The sequence below is a fragment of the Ambystoma mexicanum genome, chromosome 8 (assembly GCF_040938575.1).
Source record: "Ambystoma mexicanum isolate Mex_15411 chromosome 8, UKY_AmexF1_1, whole genome shotgun sequence".
Classification (NCBI taxonomy): Eukaryota; Metazoa; Chordata; class Amphibia; order Caudata; family Ambystomatidae; genus Ambystoma; species Ambystoma mexicanum.
This window is the reverse complement of record NC_090929.1, coordinates 138556669-138571108: the sequence shown is the minus strand read 5'-3', so window position 1 is coordinate 138571108 and position 14440 is coordinate 138556669. Positions and strand designations below refer to the sequence as shown.

At 42.6% G+C, this 14440-nt stretch overlaps 1 protein-coding gene across 4 annotated transcripts in view; it reads left to right on the top strand.

Moving 5' to 3' along the window:
* The window catches only part of GARNL3 (GTPase activating Rap/RanGAP domain like 3), a 1295083-nt gene that overhangs the window by 923323 nt on the left and 357320 nt on the right, over positions 1 to 14440 (top strand). The gene's annotated exons all lie outside the window — the stretch shown is intronic.

Sequence of the window (14440 nt, the reverse complement as noted above, 5' to 3'; positions counted from 1 at the left end):
TCAGTATCTCCCAGTTTGAAAAGTCTGAAATGTAAGCCACCTGCAATGCAGCACACACAATGCATTACAGGGCGTGATACTAAGCCCTGCCCTGTAATGCAAAGATGGTACCCTCATTTTACAAGTAGTAGGCAGTGGCAAGTGGATAAGTTCCTATCTGTGAAGCCACGAGCGCCAGATTTCCCACTTCACCAAAATGGTTGCTGCCTAGGCAAGGGGATTTAGGGCGCTTGGAAACAACTTGAACCCTAATATTCGGTCCTGTGCATAGAGAAAAAATAATGTGCCTATCAGTTCATCCTGGGAGGTGGCTGCTTTAAGCACTGCAAGACCATTTTACACTGAGGGAGCTCCAGTAAAAGGCAGACATCACAACTCTTTACTAATGCAAATGTGCACAAAACAAGATGCATAATTGCTGCATACATTAAGATGTTATTCTCTGTCAGCAATGACGCAAACCAGATGCAGAAGGGGGTGTGTTTTCACGTTAAAAAATGAAATCACGATTCACAAATGGGAGGTGCTTTTGGACACCAGACAATGTTAAGCATCCTTCCATGCCGGATTAAAAGAGGTGGTTGGGTGCACAATGCTCAGAAGGGTCCTGTTGGACCTGTCTGCATTTTTTTTTCTCAAACCGGGACTGCATGGATATTAGCCACTGTTCTACCAGTTGCATTTCTATCCCTCAAGCAGGAGTAGAAATGTTACACGGGTCCTGGCAGAACATGGTGTATTAGTGCCAGGAGGAAGCCTTGGGCACTCATGGATTCTCAGGGAAGCGGGAACCAGAACATCAAATACACTGGTGCATAATCTCCAGATGAATGTGCAGGTCACCTCTGTGACTATGGTGACCTGTGAATTTTCTCAGTCACATAAGTGCATCCTCTGGGCTGGTTCCCTGCACTCAGGCCCCGAGTAGTATCCACACATGCTTTGTGTGAAAACAGGGAATCTACGTGGATGCGGGTGAGATTTTCTGTAGTCACCTGAAAAAGAGGATTTGTTTGGTGGCCGCAACGACCCGGCTTGGAAATATCTCAAGAGGTTTTTTCTCTTGTTTTCGTACTTCATATCTGTACCCACGTTCATTCATTGCCAGGGTTTCTTTCGTAGAGTTTTTTGTAGCTGATTTTCGGATAAAAAAACAAAACGAAAAATATGCGGGCATTGGTAAAGGGATATAAGGGGTAGGGGATGTAGGGAATAAGTAGCTAAAAAACTGGGAAGGAAGATTGGGGGAACCCCCCCAAATTTAAATTTGATTTTTTTTTTTTAAAATAAAAAATGTGACCATTTTTTTGGGGCCAATTGCGATGGAATGACATATTCATATTCTTATTCAGGGGCCTGCAACAGTTGGCTCTCCAGAATTTTGGGACTACAACTCCGCTGATCCCTCACCATTGACTCTGGTGGCTATGGCTGATGGGAGTTGTAATCTAAAACATCTGGAGAGCCAAAGGTTGAAGACGCCTGTAACACATTTATTCTAACTGAAGATCAGTCTTAAAATGTCCCTCCAAATACAAATTAATAAAGGAACATTTCCAAAGCATGGATTGCTAGATATGTTGTAACCATGCTGGCATGAGAAATGTGTGGGTTGATGGAAACAAATATTCCATTATTTTCTTGAACAACAAACATGAGTAACAAGGTATCTATAATCTAAATTGTAGGTAAGTGCCAAGCCCTCCACAATTCACCTCTGAAGACACTGCCTTGTACGCCCCCGAAAGACATGTCTTTGGTACTATTGGTGCGCCTTGGCCACTAGCAAGGATCACATTTGGAATGCCCCGAGATAAGCCACATCACACAGACAGAGAAAGACACTAGCCTGTTGTGGCAGAAGCATCACGCTGCAGTGTGCTTGAGTTGAGAGACCATGCCATGCATCCAAACCTTCAGGGCACTTTTGAGGCAAATGGGTGAGACAGAATGAGCCATGTGCTTTGGCAACTGCATCTTCAGCCTCTATAAGTCATTGTGTTATGCCAAATACCTGTAACATTTAGCTCACCAGATATTCCGGAGAACGTCACCCATCACCCCTAGCCAGCCAATCAATGATATGATATGGTAGCTTATTTATAACGCGCTTAATACCCAGGGGTTTCTGAGCGCGGACCCGGGGATTGAACCTGTGTTGCTCTGTGTCCTCTTGCTTCCAAGGCGAGCACGTTGCCCCTGAGCTATCCTCCCGAATCATGGGACCACGGGGTTGATTGTCTTAAACATCTGGAGAGCCGCAGGTGGTAGACCGCTGTGTGATGCACACTGTTACCACGCGCGGCCACCTGCTAATAAACATCATTGCTGCATATGTGCTTGTCTTTCCCATCGCTTTCCATTAGTGTGTATCAGATGTATACTCTCAATATGGCCTCTGATCCTGTCATTCTCACACCAGCCTTCACAAGTCAAAGGCCCGCCACATGACAGATTGTTCCTCCTCCCTATTGGCACACGCCCAACATGTGGATGACGCTGCCACCACCAATCGCATGACAAATGACTTACTCTAGTTCACTCTGACCAGCCTTTTGGAGGCAATACTCGAAATGCAACCAACACCCTGATTCACATTTTAAGTATAAATGGCCAGCATGTGGCTGACTGCATTTCTTTTGCCAAGTCCATAAATATATGGGCATGGTAGGCAACAGACTTAACTGAGATAACATAACAGGTGTATTTATAGTGTGCAGGTTCACCCCAGAGAAGTATCTTGGAACTATTGACTGATAAAAGATGTTTATTGTTAGACGCTCTGCCCAAAACATGCCGCCCTTCAGTAGGTTTCAAATGCCATGACTGATGCTACCACAGGCCTTTACGCCTCCTTGAGAGCAGCACAGCAGTGTTTCTTTCTCTTGTCTGTTCATCCATAGTTCACAGTGACCCATTTAAAGCTTTTAGATTGAAAAGCATTATAATTGTTCTTTTATAATACGCTTAATTCCAACGAGTGGTTTCTAAGTGCAGGATTCGAACCTGTGCTGTGCTGTGTTGTCTTGCTTCCAAGACAAACACGTCGCCCCTGAGCCATCCTTCCTCCCCGGTGGATAGCTTCTGAAGTGCATGGCTCTTTGTGAAAGAACCATCAATCATAAACACATCCACAAACAGATAAGGCACTCCAGATGTGACTTCTTAAGCTGTCCTGTTTTTCCCGAGTTTCATTCTTCCAATGCCTGAGGAAGTGATGTCATGATCACAAAAGCTTGCAAATAAATGACTTTGTTAGCCGTACTATGGTACCACCCTCTTGTGCTCTTTGGATCAACCATTTATATTGGTGTAGAATACGCCATTTCAGGTAAAAAGCCACATTGCCCTTTGGTAGTCATTGCTGGAAGTTCACCTCCAGTTCAGAGCCACTGAAGAATGCATTGTGGATATGCAAATTAACACACACATACAGCGTTTTCCAGACAGTTGTCTTCATCCTAGAGGATAGTGCTATGTCATACATAGCTTTATCAACCCCCAAAAGGGCTGCTCTTAAGTATGCAGATAACCTACAAGACAGCCTCCAAAGACTGAGACAGCCACATATGAATTTCACTCTCATTAATGATAACCATTGTGGCATCGTCCGACACCTTTATCAAACACCATGTATGTTATGCTTGTTTTAAAAATCCATGAAAAGCCCTTCTACCTGAAATGAGGCTCGTGGGTTGATCAGGCCATGCATAAAATAGCACTGCCCTAAAAGGCAAATAAACTTATTTGAACCAAAATGCATGCTTTTCAGCTATTTTGCATACCCACAATGCCTTTCTCAGTGGCTCTGAACTGGAGGTGAACTTCCAGGAATGGCTGCTAGGTGGTGCCGTGCCGTGTGTGGCCTATTTCATTGCCAGATTTCAGGTATCCGGGTTTGTCCCATGCTTTGCTATCCACTCCGTAGCATATCCACTTGAATGTCAGCAGTTTCTCTTTACACAGACGTCGTGCCCTGCTGGCCCTGTCTTCCCTGTCTGCCTAGCACTGTGCATGCCAGTAATGAGCGTGCTCGGGTGAGCCACAGCTGCCTGCTAGGGTTGATGAGTTGAGCGTCATTTCCCAGAAATAGACGTAATGCATCATACTTGATGGCTTTGCCTCGAGAAGACGAGCAAGACATCATACAAGTAATTAGAAGTTGCTTGAGATTGGAAAGGGCAGAGAATGAATTATGCATCCACGGTGGCTCTTTGCGCAGCATCCCCTACATCTGCGGGCGCGTGCAGCCCTGCCATGCACACTCAGCCCTGCCAGGCCCAGGCTCCTGCAGGACAACATCTGCATTCTTTGCTTCTTTGATACTCTCATATGGCCATCATTTAGAAAGTTGAAAGATCACTTTTGTATCCTTTTTGCCCATTCTTGAAACACAACAACATTGACCAAAATGCCTCATAGAGTACTCGCACCTTTAGGATTTTGGTGTTTCCAAATCTTGAGCGTCTTCTCCTGCAAAACATCTTCCCCTCTTCCATAGTGAGGTTCGCATTGAGTCTTTACCCGCGTATTGTGCATGAAGTATGTTGTGCAGGTCCTTTTGCACACAATATAAATAGGTTTCTGACCCCTTCCTCAGAATTCTGTGTTCAGGGGGAGTACATTCAAGAATACTCAATGAAATTAAAAATGTACTGTAATGCAAGAATTATAGAGGCTCCACATCTACGTCTTATCTGCAGTACGTTGACTATTACTTTTACTGAAATGCAGTGTTTGTTTGTGTGTGTTAATATGCATGCATGTGCCTACAAAACTGTCCATGCATGTGTGTGCGTCTTCGTATTTTGCATTGTAATATGTAATTTGTCAAGTGTTATATATTAACTAATGTCCGCTTCAGAGCGTTGTGTGTTGAGGTTAATTCCAGGCAAAAAGGTGCCATTTTGAAAAGAAATATATATTTTTCCCCCAAATATTTGTTGCAAAGTCTTCATTGTTCATTGGGCCTTTAAGCACACTATAGCTGTGACGGTCATTTCCAGAAAGCACTTCTGTCGACCAATCACCTTTCTGCAATCATGGCAACCCCTTAAGGCTGATTTGATTCACGAAAAGCTATTAATGGGTTCAATGTCTTTTTTTGAAAGATTAATAACTGCTTTCTTCGCGCATAAGCATTCAACAGTACACAGGACATTCATTTACATGTCCTGGTCCTAATGTATGCTTTGTGTTTTATTTTATTTTCTTTTTTTTTTAAACTCTTTATTTCTCATTTTCAACAAGGTACAATAATAACAGAATTAACATCTCAGGTCATTAAATTGCAAAATACAGAACAGCAGAAAACAAATCGAAACAAACATCCAACCCATAACCCTGTAATCCACCATATGAAAATGAAGACTAACCTAAAACAAAGTCAGATGTATCAAATAAATGACAACAGACAAACAGGACCACACAAAACAGCAACAAAGACAACACAGACCCCACCCATATTATACCAATATTACTTGAAAAAACAAGAAGACCAATTACACTACACTCCTGAACCAAACCTAGTCTCAACCATAAAGGTCATTAAAGCTTCCCCACATATCCTCACAAAAGGGTTTCCCTGCTTTGTTTGCAATACATCGTTTTCTCAAATCTGGATAAAATTCGAACATCCGAAATCCATTCCTGCACCCTCGGCTTCTTCTGTGTCTTCCAAACCCTCAACACCTGTTTAGCCGCCATCAACAGAACCTTGACTACTCCACATGATATCACCCAACTCACATCCCGTCCACCACTATACAACAATAAGATAACCGCGAAAGGATTGCGAGGATAAACAATATCCCAAATTTGATCGACCCTGTCAATAACCTCCCTCCAAAAATGCTCCACTCTTTCACAATACCATAACATATGTATCAAAGTACCTTGTTCTTTCCCACAACCCCAACACTGATCACCATCCACCAATCCCAACTTACACATACGTACCGGGGTCCAATATATCCTGCCCAATATCCTCTGATGTATATAGCGTAATTGTAAATCCACTTTGGCAGTCGTCGGAACCCTCCAAATCTTATCCCATTCCCTTGGTGTGAGTTCCCTGCCCAACTCCTCAGTCCAAGACAGCCTCAGCTTGTCCCAAGAGTCTAACCATTTCCCATCAGGTTGCATAAACTGCATAAAAGCAGACACTTTTTGATGTCCAATTTCCAAAAAATAAAAATTCTCCGGCTTCTTCAAAAATGATGCTCCCAACATGTCTCTTCGCTCCGATAGTAGAGTCACCAAAATATCATATCTTCTTAATTCCCAGTTCCTTAACCCAAATTTCTCAACCAAGCTTGCAAAAGGCACTACCCCTGCGGCACTCCACACATCACCAATTACCAAAACACCCTTCTGAACCCAACTTTTCCAATTTAGTACTTTATTATCAAACTGTAGACCAGGATTATGCCAAAGGGAAGCCCCTTCATAAAGATGTAAACCTTGTCCAGTTCCCAGTATCCATGACGACAAAGCCTCTTTAGTAGCCAAGACCGACTTCAAACACTGCACTTTCTTAGGCAACTTTCCAAAAGAAAATAAACATTTAATATCATATGGCAAGAACCGCTGTGTCTCAATTTGTAACCACCACGGCACCCTATTCAGAACTTCACCAGTGTAATCAGACACTTTCTTTAATAAAAAACCACTACCATAATTTTTTAACACCGGGTATCCAAAACCCCCATCTTTAACCTTCCGGACAATAATATACCGTAGGATCTTGGCCCTCTTTCCAAACCCCCACAAAAAATCCTGAAATAACTTATCTATACGCAGAAATGCTCCCTTCGTAAAATGCACAGGAAGAGATTGGACAACATACAGAACCTTCGGCAGCAAAATCATTTTAATAGCATTAATTTTACCCCAAGGAGTCAGATTGATACGTCCCTATCTCATAATATCCCCTCTAAGAACCTCAATGATTTTATCTACATTATAACTTACTAGCTTTCTAAAATCTTGAGTAATATAGACACCAAAATATTTCACACTAAGATATTCCCATTTACAACGCCACCCCAACCTGTTCTCACAGCCATGGGAAGCCTTCACCGGAAATACCACCGTTTTATCCCAATTGATCCGATACCCAGATAGTTTACCCACTTCCTCAAAGACCTCCCTCAACACACAACCCCCTACAACAGGATTATCCAAAATAACCACAACATCATCCGCATAAACCAAAGTTTTAATTTCCATATCACCAACAGCAAACCCTTGGATACACCTCAATTGGCGTATATATGCCAACAAAGGCTCCAACATCACAATAAATAACAGTGGCGACAAAGGACAACCTTGGCGTGTGCCTCTAAACAACGGAAATGACATAGAAAACCCCTCATTCACCCACAACCTTGCCGATATGCCCTCCTGAAGTGCCCGAATAGCTTTAAGAAAGAAAGGACTAAAACCTAATTTTGACAGTGTATAATTCATGAAGCCCCAATTCACCCTATCAAAGGCCTTCTCTGCGTCTAAAAAAATCAACAAAATATCCTTTACCTCCGCATCAGGCAAGCTCAAAATGTCCAACAGTGTTCGAATATTGTCATAACCATACCTCCTTTCCATGAATCCTGTCTGAGATAGCTCCACTAGCTCACCCATATATTTTTTGAGCCTCACCGTTAGTATTTTGGTAAAAATCTTTAAGTCAACATGGAGCAAGGAGATAGGTCGATAATTACTGCACCTAGCTGCATCCTTCCCAGGCTTCGGGATTACCGTAATGATCGCCTCCTTCATCGAATCACACAGCCTCCCTTCCCTCAAAAAACAATTATACAATTCGCATAGAACTGGTGACAACACTTCCCCAAATTTCTGATACAATTCCACCGTCAAACCATCCATCCCCGGAGATTTGCCTTTATTCATTCCCTCAATAGCCGACAAAACCTCTAGAACGGTAATCGGGGCTTCCATACAAATTCTACCTTCTTCAGAAAGCACCGGAAGTACAATTTTCCCAAAAAACCTATCAAAATCATCCTTTTGCAGAGCAATATCTTCCATATACAATGTAGCATAAAATGAACGAAAACATTGACCAATTTTATCTTTCTTAATCTCCACAAATCCAGAGTCATCAACAATTTCTTGAACATACACCCTCTCCGAATAACTCCTCCATCTATTTGCTAACAACTTCCCTGCCTTATCCCCTTGCTCCCAGTACTTTTGCTTCATGTAATACAAACCCCTCTCAACTTGAGAATTCACCTCATTTTTCAGTAATTCCTTAACATCCAAAATCCTAAACCTAATATTCTCTTCCTTTGATAAAGCATAAATCTTTTGCAAATCACCCAATTCTTTTTCAAGCTCTTCCAATCTGGCCTACCCCACCCTACGCATTCTCGCAGTCCAGTTCATCAGTTCCCCTCTAATCGTGGCCTTGAAAGCATCCCACACCACCATACTGTCTGCCGTGCCAACATTCACCTCAAAGAAATTTGGTATAAAATTCATTAATGCATCAGTAGCATCTTTATCATTTAGCACACAGGGTTTCAATCTCCATCTACTAGATCCCTGCCTCCCAGTGAATAGCCTCAGTTTAGCCTTAACCATTGAATGGTCTGAAATGTGTCGTTCCCCCATAGACACCTCTATTACATTCTCAATCAGTCTATCCGACACCAATATGTAGTCAAGCCTAGAATGAGAATCATGCACCGGTGAGAAAAACGAGTATTCCTTGTCCCCCCAATGAAAATTCCTCCACACATCAACCAAATCATACACCTCCAAGAAACTTCGAAAATCGCTACTTGACCTCTGTCCGGTAAAGGTACACTTCGAGGACCTATCCATTTTGGAGTCAATTACACAATTGAAATCCCCCCTAAAATAACCCTATCACCTCCCATGTCAGCAAGCATCGCTTTCAGCGATTCAAGGAAGCCCCCTCCTCCTGCACATGGTCCATATACAGAACCAACTGTGAACAACATACCCTCACATTTAAGATCAATTAGTATAATGCGCCCCTCATCATCCATACTCACTTTTTCAACACATGCATCCAAACCCTTTCTCATCAAGATTCCAACACCCCGGGAAGCAGAGGAGTAACAATTCAAGAAAACATTTGTATATCTTGAATTAGTCAGAGAACAGACAGTACCATCTAGTAAATGCGTTTCCTGTAAAACAGCCACATCAATCTTCTCTCGCCAAAGTTTAGACAGCACCTTCTTTCTCTTTTTCATGTAATTCAACCTTTTCACATTCCAAGTACACACTGAAACTAGCCCCTTCCGAACCCACCAATACACTCTATATTTTCACATGCTCCCATTGTCTCCCAATCATAAACAATCTTACATTTGAGCATTGCAATAAACACCAAACCATACTACAAAGTAGAGCAACACATGCATCACCCTCCCCCCTCACACCACACCTACAACAAAAGACAACATGCACACAAACAAAACAGTATCGATTACAGAAAACCCAACACATCCTGGGTTTCAACAAAATACCATTATATACATAGGCCCTCATTAGGACCCTGGCGGAGAGGGGTTTACGCCAGCGTAATGCATGGCGTACCTCTCCGCCAGACTACGACATTCCGTAGCGCCATGGAGATTTTTACGCCTGCTTTTTGCAGGCGGAAAAATCCATGGCGCTACGGGACTTGTTGTTAATTACGCCACCGTAATTTACAGTGGCGTAATTAACGCCTTCCCCACTCCCATTATACCCTATGGGGCAAAAATGGGAATGGGGAAGGGTAAATGGGGATTGGGGACTTACCGCCCCGCCAACCTCGGAATGGGGCGGTAAGTCCGCCAACCCCCATGGCGGTATTGGCAGCTCTGCGCCATGGTCCATGGTGCAAATTGCACCATGGACCTCCGCCAGGGTCGTAATGAGGGCCATAATCATATCCGATTCCAACTATCTCCCCCAGAATCCCATGCCTAACCAATAACACTAAAATAGCATCCTCAAACATCTTTAGGAAGTCTAATATCCGACCCCCAAACTTTTTTTTTTATGCCCACACAGAATTCAAAGGTATATGCACCGCACACTAACAACAAATAAACAGCAGCATCCCAATGGTAAATTACAAGGGTTGCAATCAGACCCAAAATGCACAGCAGTCACACTTTACAACGGCAAATACCCAAATTAGTAACAGCATCTAGCAAAAAGCATTTCTGATCTACCCCACTGCCAATAACCCCCCACCCCCCCACTGCTCACCATGACCAAAACACCAACAATAATGAAACACCGCAGAAACTGCCATTCCGCACCATATCACATCCATAGCAAGAACATATAAACACACCCCACCCCGTCTTGCTTCTGTGAAACCAAGAGCTGTTTCATCAACCATTAATGCACTTCACACAGGGTCGCCGTGGCATCAAAGAAAACATCAACCATAAATGGCATAATCTATAATACAATTAGCAGACTGTCATAGAACTAAGAAATGAGCAACAAAACATGCATCAACCGGTAGGTCATACAGTAACTCGAGAGCACAGTTTACATGAAGGCGCCACCATGACCACCCACATGCTCGCAGAGGAGCTAGATAGCCCAAAACTGTTGTCCCTTGGCCAAACGAGCCCATTTAACAAGGCACAGTAAACAAACAGATTGGCAACATAAAATTAAATAGATCACAGTGCTATCCGGGAAATGCAAACATTAGCCAGTGTGGCTCACACACCAGCTAAAAACCAGTCCTTCATAACAGTATGACTCTGATGCGCAAATGTCAGGCCACTCATATAATATGTACAACGTTGCGAAAAGCACACTTCCCGCAATTTGTTCCCCTCATGAATGTCTCGTTCCGGGCCACAGTACAATGCCAGCATTCGGAGCTGCCTAATATGTGCATTCCCAATTTATTACGAATTGCAGAGTTCTTTCAATGATGGCCAATTCATAGTTTTCATTACGGTTCGGTAATGAATGCTAAAAAGTGACTAATGGGGTCCTTGATGCAATAATTGAGTATTTTGAAAACTGCTTTAGTGCCTGTGTCTTTCACTTACTGCTGGTAATAACCTGCAGGACAGACCCATCCCTGTTAACAGTAGCACCATAAGTCCTTGTTAGGTCCCCACTGCACTTGTGTGATAAACTCAAAGAACACGCTTTTCCACACAATGCAAGAGGCTCTCACACATGCATTATGTATAAATGCATTGCCCATTTCCAGTTGTCAGGTTAGAGCCCAACGGGCACGGGAGCCTCACTCACAATCCTCTCCAATGCTGAGACAGGCGGGCGGAACTGGCATATACCTTCAAAACAGCCGAGCGTGAAGCCCTCACAAACTCAGGAACTATCGTTATGCGATCCGGCACCGGCTCTCACCTTCAATTGATCCACACATCCCCCAACAGCGCTCCGCTAGTCATCCGCATCCCAACAACCCAGAGGAAGCGAGCGGCGGCTTTCTGCGCACCCGGCTTCATCCTGTCATCGGTGACGCCGAACGCAGCGAAAATAAACGGCACTGCATACTCGGCCGCAGAAGGAAGAACAAAGCCCTGAAGGCAGGAAATCCACGTCCATAACCCTTCCTGAAACAACGCGACATGCGTAGGAACACGTGAACATGTATTGAAGGTTCCTTCCTCAAACACCATGAAGAGCAGTCTCCGTGCACGAGGAATAATTGAAAACATAACTCCAATGGTTTTCACAACTGTAAAATTATTAAACAGCAACCAAAAGACACAATTTATTTTACAAAATAGAAACACTTGTATATCAAAATGAAAAGAGCCATCTCTTCTTTTTTGTTGCCTTTGAGTTTGAATTTGAAGTTGATGCTTCCATAGGCTCACAAGCCACATCTGATAAATCAGTCAAAAAAGCCTCCGCACTTCTGTGATCAGAAAAAGAATGAAGTTGTCCATCCACTACCACACGGAAAATTGCAGGATAAATCATATAATATTTCAGTTTCTTGAGCCGTGCCTTTTCTTTTGTCACTCCAAAACATTTCCTCTTCTCCATGACATCTCTACTGAGGTCTGCAAAAATCATAATGTTGTTCCCTCCCTATGCCAGGTCTCCAATTTCACGAGACTTCCTCAGTACCAGTTCTCTTGTTGGGAACCTCAACAATGTAACAATAAAATGTCTAGGGCGCTGACCCACGGCAGGCTTCTTACCAAGGGACCTATGAGCCCTCTCAATATCCAATGACATCTTAGGATCTAACTGTAGCATGGAGACCAGCACCTTTTCCAAAAAGGAGATTGGATTGCCCCTCTCTGCATTTTCAGGAAATCCTGCAATCCTGATGTTATTTCTCCTTGAGAAATTTTCTTGCTCAGACAATTTGAGTAACAGCTTCTCATTATTACTCACTTGATCCGCCAAACGCAGTGTCTTGTCATCCATCAGATTAAGATGCTCTTCAACAGCAGTCACCTTGACAGTAAGATCCATAAACTTCTCTTCAGCCTTTATCAGCCTGGATTTGATGACAGTAACATCCAATGTCAATTTTGTCAGCAGCTCCAAAATCTTATCATCCCTTTTCTCCTCCTCACCCTTCTGCCTCTTTGCAGGCTGTATAGTGTCAGTAGGTTCAGGGATCTCAGCCATAATCAGTAGGATAGGTATTCAGTAGGCACAGGAGCTCAGCACCTAAGCTGCCATCTCTGAGGCTTTGTGTTTTCTAATCAGGTTCCGCTGTTGCAAAACACAGTGGAAGGAACCCTGCGTTAGCTGCCATTTTGCAGGGATCTTCCCATGCACGAGAGATCATCTAGACCTGGTGGGATCATTCTGAGTGGGAGAGATCATCCTGAGCGGGTGGGATCAGGATGCCCACTCACATCCCTGTGTTCTGGCAAATTCTTCTGGCTTTATCTACAATGTTGCATGCACCAGAACATCACGTATCAATATTAGTGGTCTACACAACTCGACACTAAGTGCTTTTATGATAGTAACCACTATTTCATTTGTTCCTACAAAAACTCGAAATAAAATAAATTCATTGAATTTGCCATAATCATGAACGGATTCATTTTGAATCACGCAGTTACACTGAGATCAAAGAAGCTGAGTTTCTGGAGGGCAACGGGATGAATAATGACCTTTTAGAAACATAATATCTTGATATCACTAACACAGGATATCAACATATGTAACAGTATCATCCTATCTAGGGTCTACCTATCTATCTATCTAGCTAGATTTCTATCTTTTTATCAATCTATCAGTGTATTAAAGAATCTGTGTCTCTGTTGATCTATCTAGCTCTGTATCTATGCAGTTATCGATATATTTATCTGATTAATCTATCTAGCAATCACTTTATCAATTTTCACGCTCTGGAACACTTGTGTATGAGCTTGATACAAATAAAATTATCGTGTCATCTTTCTATATATCTGCTACCCTAACTGTTTACTGATCTTTCAATATATTCATATATCAGTTAATCCACTGATCAAGTGATTAATTGTTCTCCCTATCTAGCGATCTATCACTTGATCTATTGATCACTCAATCTATTGATCTAGCTCAATATTGCTTAAAATATCTACTGATTGATATATATATATATATATATATATATATATATATATATATATATATATATATATATCTTCATGATTTCTGGATACATTTGTTGTGTTTATTTCACGAATAGCAGTGCTTTTAAGCTCCATAGTTCATAGAAAGCTGCCATCCAATACATTATGGAAATCCATTCAATTGAATGAATTATGGATTTCAACCAATGAGAAACCTAGAATAGCAACTGTTTCTAGTAGACTTATTAACCCTGATTTACAGAATGAGTTCCTTTTCTGTGTGATGGCAAAGATGTGGGAGATTCTAGGGGTAAAAAGAAAGCTCCACATTGCCTACCGCCTGCCTCAAGCGGGGGGATAGAGAGATAAAACAAACAATTGTATCTTAAAGAAGTTTGTGGCAGACTCTGGACCCAGTTGGGACATCCGAGTGTCGAAACAAGTGAGAAAAAAACTCTGCGTACTGTGGCTTGTAGTACTCGTAAAAGTAATATTATTCAGACAAATAGCTTTGCTCAGGCAGTTTTGTGCCACCTGCAGAATTTGTAGCATAAGGCATGTTGCCGAGGTGTCCATGCGTCTCCCAACATATTCATGTTGCCTGAGGAGATGGGTTCTGGCATGCCCCTGTCTCTGAGGCTATTCGTTCTGTGCCAGTTTCCCCCTGTCGAATGTCAGGCGTGGGGAAAAGAAGATCTGCTAGGGGGTCTGTATAGACCCCCTAGCGGAACTGAAACACTAGCCAGACTGAAACACTCATGCTCAGCATGAACATTCATGTATTTTGTACATGTTTATGAAAAATGTGTGGCAATATAAAAACATTCATTAGGAATGATGGGCCATTAAGGTCTGTCATCGCC